The sequence below is a fragment of the Lampetra fluviatilis genome, chromosome 36 (genome assembly GCF_964198595.1).
Source record: "Lampetra fluviatilis chromosome 36, kcLamFluv1.1, whole genome shotgun sequence".
Lineage (NCBI taxonomy): Eukaryota > Metazoa > Chordata > Hyperoartia > Petromyzontiformes > Petromyzontidae > Lampetra > Lampetra fluviatilis.
Window position 1 is genome coordinate 9,298,828 of NC_136310.1, and position 17,871 is coordinate 9,316,698.

The window sequence follows — 17,871 nt, forward strand, 5'->3', positions numbered from 1 at the left end:
GCAGATCCCGTGTCATTTTGTTGTGGAAGTTCGATATTGCTGAAGCCGGAAGTGGGTCGACTATAATCCATTAGACGACCCCTGTTCCGTCTTAGGCCGACAAAAAAGGTGTCTGTTTTATCGACCCTTGGAGGAAGGGATGATGGGTTGAGTCCACCCCCATCCGACGCGAGGGGGAATATTGCACTAGACTCGTGTTCTTCACTAATTTTCAGAGGTGAGGGGCACTTTCGCCTGTGTTGAGGACCGCCACACCGCCTGCAAGCGTTGCTTTTCACATTGTGTATTGTCTGGGGCCGCACTAAAGGCCCCACAAAGAGGTTGCCAGTGGCCCTCGGGCCTTGCAATGAAGAGCACGGCTCTTAAAGAGTTTAGCTTAAGCAACTCTTCGTCTTCCCAGGATGTCCAGGGAAGGTCCAGTTTATTGTATCAGAATCCATAAAGGTTTTTTAGGGTTAGAACGCGTAAATACGTGTCGTTAAAACCCGCCAACACCCGACAAGGCTAACTAGTAAGGGTTGTCACGTAAACATAACATATTCTTGGTTCTTTAGGTAAAGTCACGTAGATGGAAAAAATGATGTAAAAAAATAAATGTAATACATTCAAAATAATAAAAGCAAAAAAAATGAAAATAGTAAATAAAAAATAAATTGGAAATAATGAAAGCAAAAAACCCACGACGTTTCGATCGCAACACAAGCGGTCTTCATCAGGCGGAGAGAAAGAACCAATAATATGAATTCCTGCAGTCGCGAAAGTTTTAAGTAAAAAAAAACATCGCTTTCGACATTTCACTACCTCAGAAATAATAATATTTAAAAATACTTTTTAAAAAACACGCTTTAATGAAATGTACCGTACGAGTGAGTAATGGCAGAACACCTCTGAGTCATAACGTAAGGGATTGTGGTGATTTACAGCCAACGTTGGTTGAGCGTAGACAATTAGACCCAAGGCGAAACATGACATGTACATTTTTTTATAATTTTTTCTCTTTTTAAAGATAGACTATAGTATTGTCATCAGTATGACATACGTATACCAAATTTGCAGTCGATACGACATTGGGAAGTGGGTTAACATTGAGTTATAAGATTTGAGGATACGAAACGGTGAGTTTATCAAAAGCGTGTAAAAGAATGTTTTAGATTTTTTTTATAATAGAATATTGTCTTGTCATCAGTATAACAGAAGTGGGTAAAAATTGAGTTACAACATTTTTTGTGGATACTACAACAGACACAGTGAGTTAAATAAAAGCGTATAATAATAGTAAACAAGTATAACCCGTAAAAACAAAGTTTCTCACTATAAATCCTTTATATGCGTGGCGGCTAGAGTCCTCTCGTCCTCTGGCTTGAGATGGCTGCCACTTATGGGTCAGATGATTGCATGGCAGCATTAAGCAATTGGTAATTAAATATAATATTTTTGTCCTAAAAAGTGTAAAATTTTGGAAAAAAATTTTCACGAACATTAATTGTCACGCACAACGAGTCTGTGTGGAAAATGTCAGCTCGATTGGATCACGGGAAGTGGGTTAAAAAACGACTGAAAGATTTGCACGGTCGTAAGCAAGCAAGCAAGTGAACTTAATATAAAGGATTTAAAAAGCACGGCCCGGCCGCATAAATTTTTTTACCGCTTTCTTGGAACGTTTTCGCGTGCGTGCCCCTGCGCGAATCCGCCCGCCTGCCCTGGTTACGCGGTTGCCATTCAAAACAACTCGTTAACTTAGGCCGGGCGGCGGTGGCTACACTGCCACACTTTCACCTGTAATCCAGCACGGTGGAGGTAGCGGCCAAGGTTGGTGGATCGCACGCAGAGATGTCGTGAAACGCCCTTCCCCATAACCCCCCCGGGGCTTAGCAGGAGAACGTGGACTCGACCTGTTCCGTCTGCATGGGATAGAGCATTGCCCCCTCGCACGTGTGAGTTTTCTCCCAGGTGCTCCGATTTCCTCCCACACGTACACTCATTAAGTGGCTGATAACACCTTAATATATCGAGGACCACAGAGCTTGGGTCTTTGTTGGTGCCAACTCACCGTCTGGCTGCTGCCTTTCCCGCCTGTTTGTGATTCCTCCTCACACCTCTGAGTCAATTTCTCGCTCTCTCTGTGTTCGAGAGAGCACAAACACTGTGCGGCAGGGAATAAGAGTTGAAATTATGATCATTCCATTAATTCCGAGGCAGGCCACACGATTCTAGGTGTGGAGGTCGTTCTCACCCATCGACAAAGTCAGCACCTGTGGACGGGCGCCGCGGTGGCGAGATGGTAACTACCTACTTAGTAATCATTGGAAAGATGTTATCAACCACGCAAAAAAGACTTAATCACAAATTTTTTGGACCATCTTATCTGACAGGCACTATTTTACTGTACTTTACCGAGTGTTAACATCCCCAGTTATTTTAACAGTACTCTCTTCATTGTTCAGCCAGCATTGGTATAAACATGGGCATTTTCGTTCTTTTGTCTATCATGTGTATCAGACCCCCCACTCCCCCTCTCTCTCCATTGTGTTGGCGTGTGCAGTAATTGGCCGCTTGTGCACAAGCGCTTCCACGTCCGTCGCCCACCCTTTTGGCCTCGCCCCCGCCCCCCCCCTCCCTCCCGATACGTTCCATTCATTGGCTACCATAGTCTGATGAGCTCCCCCTAAGTTTGTACCCATCATCATTTTCGTTCTTTTGTCTATCATGTGTATTAGACCTCCCCCTCCTCCTCTCTGCCCATTGTGTTGGCGGGTGCAGTGGCTGGCCGCTTGCGCACAATCGCTCCATTGTGTTGGCGTGTGCAGTAATTGGCCGCTTGGGCACAAGCGCTTCCACGTCCATCGCCCACCCTTTTGGCCTCGCCCCCCCTCCCTCCCGACACGTTCCTTTCATTGGCTACCATAGTCTGATGAGCTCCCCCCTCCCTCTCCCTCCCCCCTCAACTCGCTTTTAAGGGATTACATCGTGAATCATTGCCTCACTTGATACAGCTAATCTGGCTGTGACGGTCCCACCTGATGACGGAGACTTGTGTTGCCTCCGAAACGTCGTGATTTTTGTTTTTATTTTATTTTACTTTCTACGTGACTTTACCGAAAAAACCTAAGAAGGTAACTACCTCACCTGGTATACAGGAGGTCATGGGCCGAGAGGCATGCGGAGGTCTTCGTCCGGCAGTTGATTGACAATTATTATTTTTCATTCTGATTTATTAATCATCATATTAGAGGGCTATGTTTAAGCCAGATCATCTTATTCTATCATCTATTTGTCAACTCAACCAATCATCAACAACATCATCCATCTGGGCTTGGTATCCAGATATCCGCCACAGTGGTGAGATGTTAACCACCTCGGCTGGAATACAAGAGGTCGTGGGTTCAATCCCGACGCTGACGCCTGCATATTTGGAGTTTGCATGTGTCTCTCTGTGGTTGCGTGGATTTTTCTCCGGGTCCTCCAGTTTTTGCCTCCACGTTTAGAATGAACGCCACGCGTGGAACAGGGGATCGGTAACCTGTGGCTCCAAAGCCGCATGCGGCACTCTAAGGACTGCTTCGTGACACGTTTTTAATAAGGACCACCGTCTTGTATTCGCGTGCATTTAAAATATTGAGTTTATACAGAATTCGAACAAAAAGGCTCTTGTTATTTTGGTTGCCTTCCCCCTGTTTGGAGTATTAGGCGGCTGCTATAAATGTCCACGCGATGACAAGCCACTTCGTTGAGCTGTCATTTGTGGCCAGGTCGTTTCTGAAAAGAGCTATATAGCTCAGTGGGCCTTACCTGCTAAAATTTTAAAAAATGTTTAGCTTCGTTTTTCGGTATCTCCTGATTAACAGTATATGGAAAAAAGTTTGCATAAGTTTTATCATGGATTATGATGATTCCTACCACAGACATGTGGAATTTCCACTCCCGTCTCAAGAGCATCAATGCAGATGAGAGCTGCCTGGTGACAATTCAATCATACGAAAGTTACGATGGTTATACTGACAATAGTTCAAAAGCCATTTTCATCATGTAAGTGATGCAAAATTACTTTTATATATACAAATGTATACATTCCAGACATTCTCTACCAGTGGATGAAGGCCTCCCTCCCCATGCCATGTCGATCATGGGGGGTTTGTTTGACCATACTTCCGCATTGGTCAGTACGTGTTGTTGAATGGGGAGTGGCGGACGGCAGGACCGATGTCAGCCATGGCCGAGAATCGAACTCGGGTGGTCGGGTTCAAAGGGCAGCATCGCTAAGCAATGTAGACAAACCGCTCTGTCGACATTTTTTTTTATCATTTCAAACCCTTGATTATCATTTATGCGTCACGATAACTACGGCAAAATACAAAAACAATCGCGTGAACTAACGTGGATGCAAGTACGTGACGAGTATAACAAATCACCAAAGTGCATTGCAACAGGAAATCATAAATATTACTTCTTGTGACAAATTATTCTCGAGCCAATTAACAATATATATTTGTTGTTGGCAGATGTCACGAGAATGTTTGATGTGGAGCTAATAATGATTTACAGTAATCTTGATTTGAAGCTTTCGTGACTGCAGGAATCCATACTCTTTGGTTCTTTTGGTAAAGTCACGTCGGTAGGTATTTTTTATTTTATTTTTTCTACCTACGTAACTTTACCGTAAGAACCAAAGAGTAATTATGATTTCTGTTTTTCTTCTTCTGTTCGAGCTCCACGGGATGACGATTCCGGTGGCCTCGTGCCACAGAGCCGTGTTCCCTCTCGCTCTCTCCTCTGCGTGTTGCGTGCATGAGTCACGATCCAAGACTCGCATCACACGGCACGATATCTCATTTCTTCACCGCTACGGGGGTTGCGGGGGCTGACGTGTGTCCCAACCCCGTCCTAGCTTTCCCGATTTGCTGAACCCAATGCTGCTGAAATGATGGACTCTCAGCAAGCCGCGTGGCCAAGATACATCCGTTGATTTACTTTGTTATTCACGACGATGACTTTCATTATTGTATTTTGGCTTTCCCAGGATCGTCCTCGGTTTTTTTAGACAGCTCCTTATAAAGCTGAACGTCGTCCCAGGGCATTAAAAGTCGTGGGTTTTCGTCAGAAAATTTCCCGCTCAAAGACAACGCCTGTCTCTGTCTCTCCACGTAGTTCTCCCCTCTCACGACATCGCGAGATAGTACAGTTTTCTTCTCGTTCCCGCGATGAGTCCCGGATGTTTTGTCTCAAGAGGTGGCAACCCTCCTAACTCCCTAACAGCCTCTGGCCACGCGTTCCCCCCTAACCACCGCCGCCACCACCACAACAACAACCCATCACCGGCACACACACAACCGCCCCCACGCCACCAGCCTGACAAACTTAAACCACAGCAAACCCCTAGAGGGCCAGCAACAGTCGATTCGTTACACGGAGACAGAGCCCCCGGGGGGGTTTCAGCTTGAGCCCTGCCCTGCAATCCACACAAACGTCACCACTGCACGCTGCCACTGCACACAGAGGTGGCAGCGGCGGCGAGGACTCTCGGACGAGTGAGTGAGTGTGAGACTGCGCGAGAGATCACCGTCGCCCTAAAAAGGCGTTATCGGGAATCGGTTGTCGATGCCCCGGGGGTTATTGCTAAATTTTAACGCCCCCCGCTGTGGCAGTATTCGTCATAGATACACGGACGCTGACAATGATAACATCTCGCCAACGCGGCACCTCTGAGCAGTGTACGGTACACATACCAGAGGCATGCAGAAAGGGGGTGCACGATTGTAAATGCACCGAGAGAAAGGGAGGGGGACACGTGGGTTGGGGGACATACGCAAAAGCCTTAAAGAGGCATCGTTTTGACCGTCGAAAGGAATTAAGTAGGCATGGGCAAGGCGTATCGTCAGAAGGGATGGATGATGGTCGGTGAATACGACTCGTGACGGGAGTGACAGCCGAAGAAGGGAACGTGAAACCACGGGTTCGTCAGAGATCATTCCCGCGCACAGGAGCCTCGCTAGATGGCCGCATTGCGAGACAGCGAGAGATGGCGACGGTTCTATTTGTATTTATTTCACAAGCTACCTGGCCACAAATGATTGCTCAACAATGTGACTTATCACGTGGCATTTTATATCAGCCAAATACTCAAAAATGTGGAGGAAAACACCGGAGGACCCGGAGAAAAATCCACGTGACCACAGGGAGAGAGAGATGGTGAGGGCTTCATCCAGCAGTGGATACATCATACTCTTAGTTCTTTCGGTAAAGTCACGTAGGTAAAACAAATTAAATTAAAATTAATGAAAAGTAAATAAAAATCACGACGTTTCGGAGGCAACACAAGTCTCCGTCATCAGGTGGGACCGTCACAGGCTGTTGCCTCCGAAACGTCGTGATTTTTATTTTATTTTTATTAATTTTAATTAAAAAATTTTGCCTACTAGACTTTACCGAAAGAACTAAGAGTATGAATCCTTGAAGTCACGAAAGCTTCAAATCTAGAATGGATACATCATGGCCGAGGACGACGATACTTTGGAAGAGATCATGCTAAAAGGGGCGGCGCTTACAGTAGCATCGTCACTCTACTTAATTGAGAATCGTGGGTTGAAGCACCACAATCTTTTTTCATGTGACGTAGTTAACGCTTCATACCGCGAGTAATATTAAAGTGATATTAGTGAGAGTATAATTCAGCCATTGGTCACTCCACTGCTAGCTGCATGAAGGCCACGCTGTGGCTGTCATGCGGGGTTGTTTGGCCACGATACCACGGTATTATCCCCAAATACACTCGTAATTGTCACGCGACATTCTAATTCATTTCTAAATATAATATGATCGCTTTTAAGTGGGATTTATCTGGGAGTGAAGACGCTGGGTGGGGGAGTGTAGGACTGTCACACCCAGCAAGCCAAACGAGCTGCCCACAGGATGATACCCCCCCTCTCCACCCCCAACCCTCCCCTCGCCCTCCCTCCCTTCGTCCCCACCCTCCTCTCGTTTCCCTCCTCCCCTCGTCCCCTTCACCCCCTCCCCGCGTCCCCCCCTCTCCCTTCGTCTCCCCCTCCTCCCCTCGTTCCCTTCACCCCCTCCCCGCGTCCCCCCCTCTCCCTTCGTCTCCCCCTCCTCCCCTCGTTCCCTTCACCCCCTCCCCGCGTCCCCCCCCTCTCCCTTCGTCTCCCCCTCCTCCCCTCGTTCCCTTCACCCCCTCCCCGCGTCCCCCCCCTCTCCCTTCGTCTTCTCCCCTCGTTTTTCCCCTCCCCTCGTTTCCCCCCTCCCCCCCTCGTCCCCACCCCCTCTCGTGCCCCCTATTTTCCACCCCCCACCTCCTCCCCTTGTTTCCTTCCTCGTCCCCTTTACCCCCTCCCCTTGCCCCTCCCCTCCTCCGAGGCGACACGAACTGGCAAAACTCGCCGGTTTACCTTTTTTGTTCTGCCACGGGCGCCTTGCAAAGGGTTCTGGGGTCACGTGAGTCTGCGGTAGGGAAACTCCAAAGTCCTGAACGCCTCAAATCATTCAATTGTCGCTCGCGCGGAGTGGAATCTACACTGTGCCACGCATATCGTTGCCCAGACGTGACATTTGGTCAACACTGAAGATCTGTTTTGTTTTGTACCATGGTTGTGGCAACGTCACTTGTCAAGATGATCTATGATGAAAATAGTAGTTCATCATTTATTTTGTTATTAAGGAAAATCGAACCTGTGTTTCGGGGGGAGGGGGGGATACATTCCTCCGAGAGTAGGTTTATGTACTGTCTCTAATAAGTTCGGCTTCTGTTCGAACAAACCCAACGTTTGATCCATTTAGCCGTACTCACGATAATATGCAATTTACAGGGTGGTCTAGATGTATCGTGACACCCCTCCCCCAAATAAATTAACCTCGAACATTTTTTTCCCCTTTTGCTTATTAATTTAAATTTTCGCACCAATTTGTATGCAAAAATGTAACGTTTTAGAAAAGAAAATGAGAGCCACGATATCTGGACCACCCTGGACAATGCACTTCCACGGTCGATGGAATCAGCACCAGGTCTGTTATCAAACCCGTGCAGTAAACCACTGCTATGAAGTTCAACGTAACACCGGTACCAGAGCTCGGTACAATTCAATACATGCCACCCGGCCATCGACTGTCCAGGTCAAACCCAGTCACGTGGCAACCCTAACTCCACATGGGGAACAAAGGAATTACTGTATCTGTGTGTAGTGAAACATTGCGTAATGACACCAGGAATTTCAGACGCTGCCTTTCCGACAGACCTGTTATTCACCTGAGGACGGCTGCTTGCATTGTGGCCGAAACGTCATGATAATTATTTGATTATGTTTTATATTTATTATTTTATTATTTCCCTTCTACGTGACTTTACCGAAATAACCAAGAAGAAAAAAAGGAAAGAAACGTTTAGATTATTTTCCATATGAGAAGCCACTTCGTTGATTTATAACACTGGTCAACACACTTTTTCTGGCATAAGGTATTCCAACGGTTTTAAGGTAATTTTGGGGTGCTGATTCCAAATCTGGCATCAGTTTTTGTCTATCACATCAGGTTTTTGAGATATCAAATATTGCATTTTCAATAAAAACTGCAGAAGAAAAATATTAAGTAAATGTGGATATCTATGTAGGGGTGTTAGAGAGAGAGCCCGTTATGCATGGCAGCCTATGGTAAACAAACACAGTAGGCGGGGCTACATGTGTGCACGAGCAGGTGCCCTCTGCGACGTCCGCGCCAGACACCCTGGGGGGTCGATTCGGTCATTATGATCCCCCGGGGCCCCACCCCTCAGGGAGGTGTTGGGTATAAAAGGGGAATGTATCGAAGGGCTCGGGAGTGTTGTGTTAGCTAAGAAGAGAAGAGGAAGACGTCCTAGATAGAGCCCTGGTCTCCCCCTGGCACGCCGTCCTTATCAGGACCGCGCAGGCTCGAGCCAGTGGCGTGGTACCAGAGCCAGAGCCAGTGCTGGTCTGGACTCTGGGTACCGGGCCCGACTGACCAGTGTCGGGCCAAGATAGCCTCCCCTAGCCCATTAGAGGAGGACTGAGAGGCAGGCTAGGGTTAGCCTAGAGGTGTGTCCTCAGATAGACGGGTGAGGGGGCCGATACCCCCTCAGTGTGTATGTCACAACGTGTGGTGTTAAATAAACAAGTGTGCCTCCAACTCCGGTGTGAACGAGTCATAAGCGTTACTACATCTGGCGTCAGAAGTGAAACAAAGTACGAACATGGATACACGCCGGACGACTCGAGTCGGGGTACCAGAGGCAGAAGACACCACTGCAGTCGGAGGGCCCGAGACGGCTGAAGATGCCATCGACCAGCCGGGGCTGGGCGCATCCACGCCACAGCAGCTGGAGGAAGGGGAGCCGTCGATGGAGGGGCTGAGGGAGGCGCACGCGAAGCTGACCGAGCTGCTGTACGCCGCAGCCGCCATGCTCGACACCATCACGCAGCTGGGGGCTGCGGGACCGCCACGGGGCAACGGCAGCCGACGATCACAGCGCCTTCCCGCCATTTCCACGGAGCAACATTTTGAAACTCCCGCCATCGCCGCAGCTGCTGTTGAGGGCGTGGCCGCTCTAAGCATCGCGTCCAACGGCGGGAGTACAGTACCTGCCGCGTCACCACCAACGGGCGGAACGTCACCACGGGTGCGACCGGCGATGCCATCGCTGGTTCGTGCCGACGCTGACTTGAGTGAGGCGGACGAGGGAGTGCGTTCTTCCTCTGCAGCCGCTGCCTTACATCAGCGGCTACCTCCACTCAAGGAATTTGTGGGCGAGGATGGTGACTGGGGCGGCTTCCAGCGGCGCTTCCTCGCTCACCAGGAGATGGCACAGTGGACAGACGCCGAGGCTCTCCGCGCGCTGCCAGCACTTCTCGACAGCGACGCCCTCGCCACTCTAACATCGGCTTCGAAGGAGAGGCGCTCCACGCTGCGGAAGGCGATGCAGGTGCTGTCGGCGGTATATGGTCCACCATCGGACTGTCGCCAACTCTTTTACGATCGCCAGCGGGGGACGAAGGAGTCGCCCCTGGCGTACCGCACAAGCCTCCTGGCACTGGCGAAGGAGGCCTTTCCACGAATGGATGACGAGGGTGTCGACGCCATGGTGACAGAGAAGATACTTTTGCTGGCGGACGACTTAGACATCGTCATTGTCGCACAGGACGATGCAGAGATGTGCTCCCTCCAAGCGGCCCGTCTTCTCCACGCAAACCTGTCCTCTCAACGACGGAAGGCCAGCAAGGCGGCGAGCGGGCGTGCCGTCGCTGCAGCCACCCTCCCGGCGGAAGAGGTTTGCGCCATCGACCATCAACGGCAGCATGGAGCGGGAGTACGGGAGGACCGGGCCGGTTCAAGCCGTCTACAACATCCATCGTCGTCACCAGCGCTTCCACGCTGTTACAACTGCGGCTTCCGGGGCCACGTCGCCTCGGGGTGCCGCTCTCCTGGGCAGCGCAGGACGACACCTCAACGGGACGCCGGCCCTCGTCACAAGCTCCACCATCATAATCCGGCGAGTCGCGGCACCCCTCATGCTTGGCCCACGCACACGCCCGTCACACACTCAAACACCGCAGCGAAGGGGGGGCCAATATCGCGTACCATGGCACCAACACGCACCGCTCTGGGTACTCAGATTGAACCCAGCCAGTGGTCCGTGTTGGCCCATCGGGTTGTAGCCGCGTCGTCAGGGTCGTCGGCCGTTGTGGGCCACATCGATGGGGTCGAGGTGCGCATCCTGGTCGATACAGGAGCATCGGCGACCATTATTTCGGAGTTGATTTATAACATTCTCCCTGCCCAAAGCCGTCCTTTGATGCCTGTTAACGTGCCATTCTTTGCTGCTAACGGGGGTTCACTTGGCATCATCGGACAAATTCGTGCCCAAATTTGTGTCGGGGATATTAAATTGTCTGGGCCGATTTTTGTTTCCTCCTCGCTGGCGGTTCCGTGCCTGCTGGGGACGGACTTCCTGGCCAAAATGCCGATTAGGATATTAATCGACCAGGGATGCATTGAGCTCCCATCGGGCCGACGCATGGCGTTTCTGCCATCCCCCGCTACGAGCCGGACGGCGTTCGCGACGGTGCCGGCGTTCGTAGATAGAACGGTGCGCGTTCCTCCGGGGGCGCAAATGTTGATTCCTTTGAAACTTCGGCGGCCCTTCGCTAAGGGCATTGGGGCTCAAGGGGTTCTGTTGGGACCGTCTAGGGCCGGGGTCAGTGGACCTGATTTACTCCCGGCCCAGACCATAGTGAGAGGGGAAGGAGAACCCTTCATCGCGGTCCTCAATGTGGGCTCGCAGACGGTGGTGGTCCCACAGGGGACCGTGCTTGCTCACGCAACGCCGGTGCCCTGTGAGGAACCCGTCGCGAGTCATGTCGGCGCTGTCCCTGCACCGCGACCACATTCGGACAGCGATGAAGGGTGGCTCGAGGCGCTTTGTGCGGGATCGACGGACCTGTCAAATTTAGAGCGTCAACGTCTTAAGACACTACTAAGGGAATTTTCCGACGTTTTCAGTCGAGATAAATACGATTTGGGCTGCACTAATCTGCTGCGTCACCATATTGATACGGGTGACAGCGCGCCAATACGCCAGAATCCTTTTCGGTTGAGTCCCGCCGAAAAGGACCATGTCAAATCGGCTGTTGATGACATGCTAGCCGCCGACATCATTTCTCCCTCCAACAGCCCTTGGGGAGCGCCGATCGTCCTGGTTAAGAAGCAGGACGGTTCGTTGCGGTTTTGCGTTGACTTTCGGCGCCTTAACAAAATTACGGTTGCCGACGCATACCCGCTCCCACGGATGGACGAATCGCTTGACGCCTTGGCGGGAGCGCGATTCTTCTCCACATTGGACTTACTTTCGGGATTCTGGCAGCTTCCTCTGGACGATGATTCAAAGCCTAAAACTGCTTTCCGTACTCCGCACGGCCTGTTTCAATTCAACCGGTTGCCGATGGGCTTACACTCAGCGCCGGCAACTTTCCAGCGGTTGATGGAATTGGTTTTGGCTGGATTGCAATGGGAGTCGTGCCTGATTTATTTGGATGACGTTATTGTCTTTGGCAAAACTTTTGATGAACATCTCCAGAGGTTGCGGGCGGTTTTCCTAAAGATGCGGGCTGCTAATTTGAAATTTAAGCCCCAAAAATGCCATTTGTTACGCGAGTCGGTGCGTTATTTGGGGCACATCGTGGGACGCTCAGGTATTTCTACCGATCCCGCCAAAACGCAGTGTGTAAGCTCCTGGCCGACTCCCACCTCAGTGGGAGAGGTTAGGAGTTTTATTGGGTTTGCGTCGTATTATAGACGCTTCGTCGCTAATTTTGCGACTATAGCAAAACCCCTACACGCTTTAACATCAAAAGGGGTTCGGTTCTGCTGGGGTCGGGAGGAGGAAGCTGCTTTTTGCTCCCTTCGGGACGCTTTGGTAAACGCTCCTCCCCTGATTTACCCTGATTTTTCAAAACCATTCTTGCTCGACACCGATGCGAGCAACACGGGTATTGGGGGCGTGCTCTCCCAGGTGGTTGACGGCGTGGAACGTGTGGTTGCGTACGGCAGTCGGGTGTTGTCTCCAGCGGAGCAACGATATTGTGTCACCCGTAGGGAACTGTTGGCAATTGTCCATTTCATCCAACAGTATCGCCCATATCTGTACGGTCGGCATTTCACCGTCCGCACAGATCATGCGGCACTGCAGTACGCCCTGAGGGTTCAACAGCCATCGGGACAATTGTCCCGATGGTTGGAGGTCCTCCAGGACTACGATTTCCAAACCACATACCGTAAGGGCGTTCGCCACACCAACGCGGACGCTCTGTCGCGCTTGCCAACCACCTCCGAGTGTGCATGCCTCCTGGGGTCTGGACGTTGCAGACCTCCAGGGGACACATCGGTTCCTGTCTTGGCGGCCGCCAACGACGACGATACAGTAGTTACTAATTCGATCGAACAACAGGGCAAAGATTCCCTGTTGGGGTTGCCCGTCATTGACTGGGGGCGCCTCCAGATGGAGGATGTGTCCCTCCTCGGGTGGCGACGTCGCGTTGGCGGTGCGGCGGGGGGAAAAAGAGGTGGTTCCGACGCATGGGAAATGTGCCAAGGCCTGCTGATGCATTGGGACGGGAAGTCGCGTCGACATCGGCTGGTGGTCCCTACTGGGTTGCGGGGCAGGGTGGTATGGGCCGCTCATGAGCGCCTCCTACACCTGGGGACCCAAAAGACTCTCGCCTTGCTGCAACTTGATTTTTATTGGCCTGGCATGACGAGGGATGTTGGGGATTTGTTGGGATCATGCCCTCGATGTGCACAACGCAAACCGCCGGCACGGGAGTCTAACCCGCCCTTGCAATCGATCAAAGTGTCCAGGATAAACGAGCTGGTCGCTCTGGACATTTTGGGACCATTCCCCGCCACCCCCAGGGGGAATAGATATTTGTTGACTGGTGTCGAGTATTTTACACGCTGGCCTATGGCCTGGCCTCTGGCCAACCAGTCGGCGGCAGCCATCGTGGAGGCCTTTGTTCAGGGTTATGTCCTGGACAAAGGTGCTCCGGAGAGGCTGCTGACCGACCAGGGCAGAAATTTTTCCGGTAAACTACTCAGACAAGTCTGTGATCTCCTGGGCACAAAGAAAATTCGGACCTCCCCATATCACCCACAAACTGACGGGATGGTCGAACGGTTGCATCGCACCATCACGTCCATGTTATCACAACAAGTTTCGGACTCGCAAACGGATTGGGACCTACAAATTCAGGGGGTCTTGGCGGCGTACCGGATGGCACCCCATGCAGCTACGGGGTTTTCTCCCTTTTACCTCATGTACGGCCGAGAACCAGACCCGCCTGTTCGTGCCCAGTTGCAGATCCCCGTGCCGCAGGGAAAAACTAATCTGGCTGACCACGTTAAATTTAATCTGGACAAATTGACCGAGGCACGGGATGCTGCAATGCAAAACTCTGACCTCCGTCAGAAGGCGAATGAGCGCCTCAGATTGAGTCGAGCGCACATGCTGCAGTGGAAGCCGGGGGACAAGGCATGGCTGCACTGCCCCCAGGTGCCACTGGCAACCTCCTCTAAACTGGTGCGGCCGTGGCGGGGCCCTGTGGAAGTGGTGGAGGTGTTACGACCGCAGTGCGTGCGCATCAAGTGGGGGAAGCGGCGATGGTTCGTGCACCCCTCTAGGTTAAAACCCTTCTCTGCGGTACACAATCACACTTCACACGCGCGTGGCCAAGCATGTGGGGGGTCGGCCGACTCGCTGGGTCCGTCTCCGTCGCTCTCACCTAATGCCTTGCCGGCTGTGCCACCTTCAGGTGCATCAGGAGTGACGGGCTCACGCCCAATCACCCCTCCTGCGGATACCGAGGGTCACGCGGAGTCGGATGAATGCTCACCCCAAGACGGAAAATTGCCACCTGATGGTCCGCCACACGCGGTTACCCCGTGTGAGGGGCCCGCTGCAAGGACGCGCGCTAAAATGCGCAAACTGTTGTGAGGCCGGAAAATGTGTACATAGCTGTTGTGTTCATTGGATGTTGTGTGGGTGGTGTGTTCCCCACTCCTCGGATGTACATATGTTGGCTTCACCGTGTGTTGTGTGTGCGTGGTGGGTTCCCTGCTGATTGTATATAGGCTGTTTTTTTTACGGAATTCGTATTTATTCGGGGGGGGTGCGACGGGTTGTTTTCTCATCTTGCTGTTGCGTTCTTGTTCTGGTTCCTGTTATTGTTCAAAAATAGTGAGGCACACGCGCGGTCAGGGGGTGAAGGCACCTTTATTGTCAAATTTTTGTATGTTGGCAGCCGGGACGGCTGCATGCTATGCGGGGGGGAGTGATGTAGGGGTGTTAGAGAGAGAGCCCGTTATGCATGGCAGCCTATGGTAAACAAACACAGTAGGCGGGGCTACATGTGTGCACGAGCAGGTGCCCTCTGCGACGTCCGCGCCAGACACCCTGGGGGGTCGATTCGGTCATTATGATCCCCCGGGGCCCCACCCCTCAGGGAGGGGTTGGGTATAAAAGGGGAATGTATCGAAGGGCTCGGGAGTGTTGTGTTAGCTAAGAAGAGAAGAGGAAGACGTCCTAGATAGAGCCCTGGTCTCCCCCTGGCACGCCGTCCTTATCAGGACCGCGCAGGCTCGAGCCAGTGGCGTGGTACCAGAGCCAGAGCCAGTGCTGGTCTGGACTCTGGGTACCGGGCCCGACTGACCAGTGTCGGGCCAAGATAGCCTCCCCTAGCCCATTAGAGGAGGACTGAGAGGCAGGCTAGGGTTAGCCTAGAGGTGTGTCCTCAGATAGACGGGTGAGGGGGCCGATACCCCCTCAGTGTGTATGTCACAACGTGTGGTGTTAAATAAACAAGTGTGCCTCCAACTCCGGTGTGAACGAGTCATAAGCGTTACTACATCTACATAAAATGATAATATAAACACACTATCCTAAAAATACAGCACCATATTTTAACACTAAAGCAGTCACTGGCTCGCAACAACTTGCAATCATAAGTGACAGAGTTAATTTCGGATAAAATCAATGAAAATGGGGTATGCCGATAGCATAAAAATGAGATGTGATAGAGCAAATCTGAGATCAGATTTGGAATCAGCACCCTGAAATTAGTCTAAAACAGCTGCAAAAGTCCAGGCCAGAAATTTTTTCTTTCTTTTGTTGACCAGTGTAATTTGTGGCCAGGTCGTGATTTATATACATTTCCTACACTTTGCACTCCTCTCGTCTTTTTATATTGCTTTGTCATTGTAACTTGTCGAACCGCCCCTGCTGGACACCTGTAAACATAAAGAGCTTCATAGCTCATCGGATTCCTCCAGCGTTAATACATATTCTGATTGTGAAATAAAAAAAATAACGCACCCCCTCCTCCTCCGGGGTTCCATGCCTTGTCGGCGTTACCACGTGCATCGCTTTTTTACATTTAAATAAGTAATATAAAAAAAAACACGCTTTTATGAAATGTGCTAGTAATGGCAGAACTCCACGACTCCAGGAAGTGGCCCCGAAGCTTGCCATAACGTAAGGGACCGTGGCCAATTACAGCCAACGTCAGTTGACCGTGGACAATTAGACCCAAGCCGAAACATAACATGTAAAAAAGAATGTTTAAAAATATATACTTTTTATTTTTTATGATAGAATATAGTATTGTCATCAGTATGACATAAGTACACCAAGTTTGCAGTCGATACCACATTGGGAAGTGGGATAAAATTTAGGTACAAGATTTGAGGATACAACAACGACAACAACGACAACAACAGATAGATTGAGTTAATAACAAGCGTGTAATATAAAGGAAACGCGACATGCCCATTCGTCGCTAGTGCAGCACTAACCGGTGTGTTGGAGAGCCAAGCCACAACATTTACAATCTGATTCATAATATAGGTTTTTGGGTCAGATCGCATTATTTATAAATGTGTCGTAACCCTCCACCACCCGACACGGCCAAACAGTAAAATATGTGTCACGTTTTTCAAAGGACAAAATAATTCAATTTGAAAAACTTGACACATTTAATACTGTTTGGCCGTGTCGGGTGGTGGAGGGTTACGACACATTTATAAATAACGCGATCTGACCCAAAAACCTATATTATGAATAATATTGGTCGCGAAAGCCTACGTGTTAAATTTACATTCTGAGTACGACGTTTCGCCAGTAATTACAACTAGCTTCATCAGGCGACAGCCAGATTTGTTCCTTATATAGAGGCGTTGATGTGGTGACCACGCTTCTGCGCTCTTGCGCAAAGTGGGGGGGGGGGATTACTGAGTCAACGTACTGACTGCATTATGCGAGCCCTGATCTTGTCCTTCCTGTCTATTGTGTGTATTAAAGTAGCCGTACCAACGGTAATCCCTATTTAAGGATGCTGCCCTTTAAAGGCATGCATTTAAATAATGTGTTATTTGATGATTCGTAGCTGTTTGAACGGTTAAAATTATTTTTATTTCAATTTCGATATATTCTCTAATTAGTCTTGGTCAGTAGTAGCCAGTTTTGCATAGAACTTCAACATCATCAAAATCAATTGAGTGTCCTTGTTTTCACGCATTTTTCTGCTACTGCTGACAGTTGCATTTGGGAGAATTTAATATTTTTGTAATGTTCTTTTAGTCTCGTGCTGATCATTCGTCCTGTTTACCCAACATAACATTTTCTACACGTGCAGTTAATCCTTTACACACCTTCTGTTGATAGCTTCGGTAATCCATCCTATGTCCCAGATATTAATTTCTGTATTTTATGCACCGTGCCAAATCTGACTCAGATGTTTTGTTTTTCCAAACATCTTGTTTTTTTACAAGTTTCGATGCTCGTGTTATTTGATTTGGTTTTGGCATTGTTGATTTTGTGCATCATTGTAACCGTTCATTTGCAGCGCTTCTTTAACATGTTGAATTACACTTCTCAGACTGTCACCATCTGACATTTTCTTAGCTTGATTAATGAGCGTCTTGATAAGAGCAGATTTCTGTGGGGGGTGATGGTGTGACTCTGCATTCAGATAGGCATCTGCATGCGTTTTCTTTTGGTAAACACCGTGTTATTTTATCATTTCGACCCCGTCCGAGCAGAATGTCAGCTTCCACTTCCTTGGTGAACTGGATGGATGGGTTTTGTGAGTTGAGATTATTTAGAAATGCGTTCAGTGCATATTTGCTGTGTGTCGCCAGACCACTCAATGTGTCATCCACATATCTAAACCAAGCAGATGGTTTTAGTGTGCTTGAAGCTTTGCTTTTGTTTCAAATCTTCCATGTACAAATTCGCTATCACAGGAGACAAAGGAGGAGAGCCCATTGCTGCTCCTTTTGTTCATAGAAGTCCCCTTGTCACAAGAAGTA

At 49.9% G+C, this 17,871-nt stretch overlaps 1 protein-coding gene across 2 annotated transcripts in view; it reads left to right on the top strand.

Moving 5' to 3' along the window:
* Nucleotides 1–17,871, top strand: part of LOC144945098 (uncharacterized) — a 28,872-nt gene that overhangs the window by 1,031 nt on the left and 9,970 nt on the right. The window lies entirely within an intron of this gene.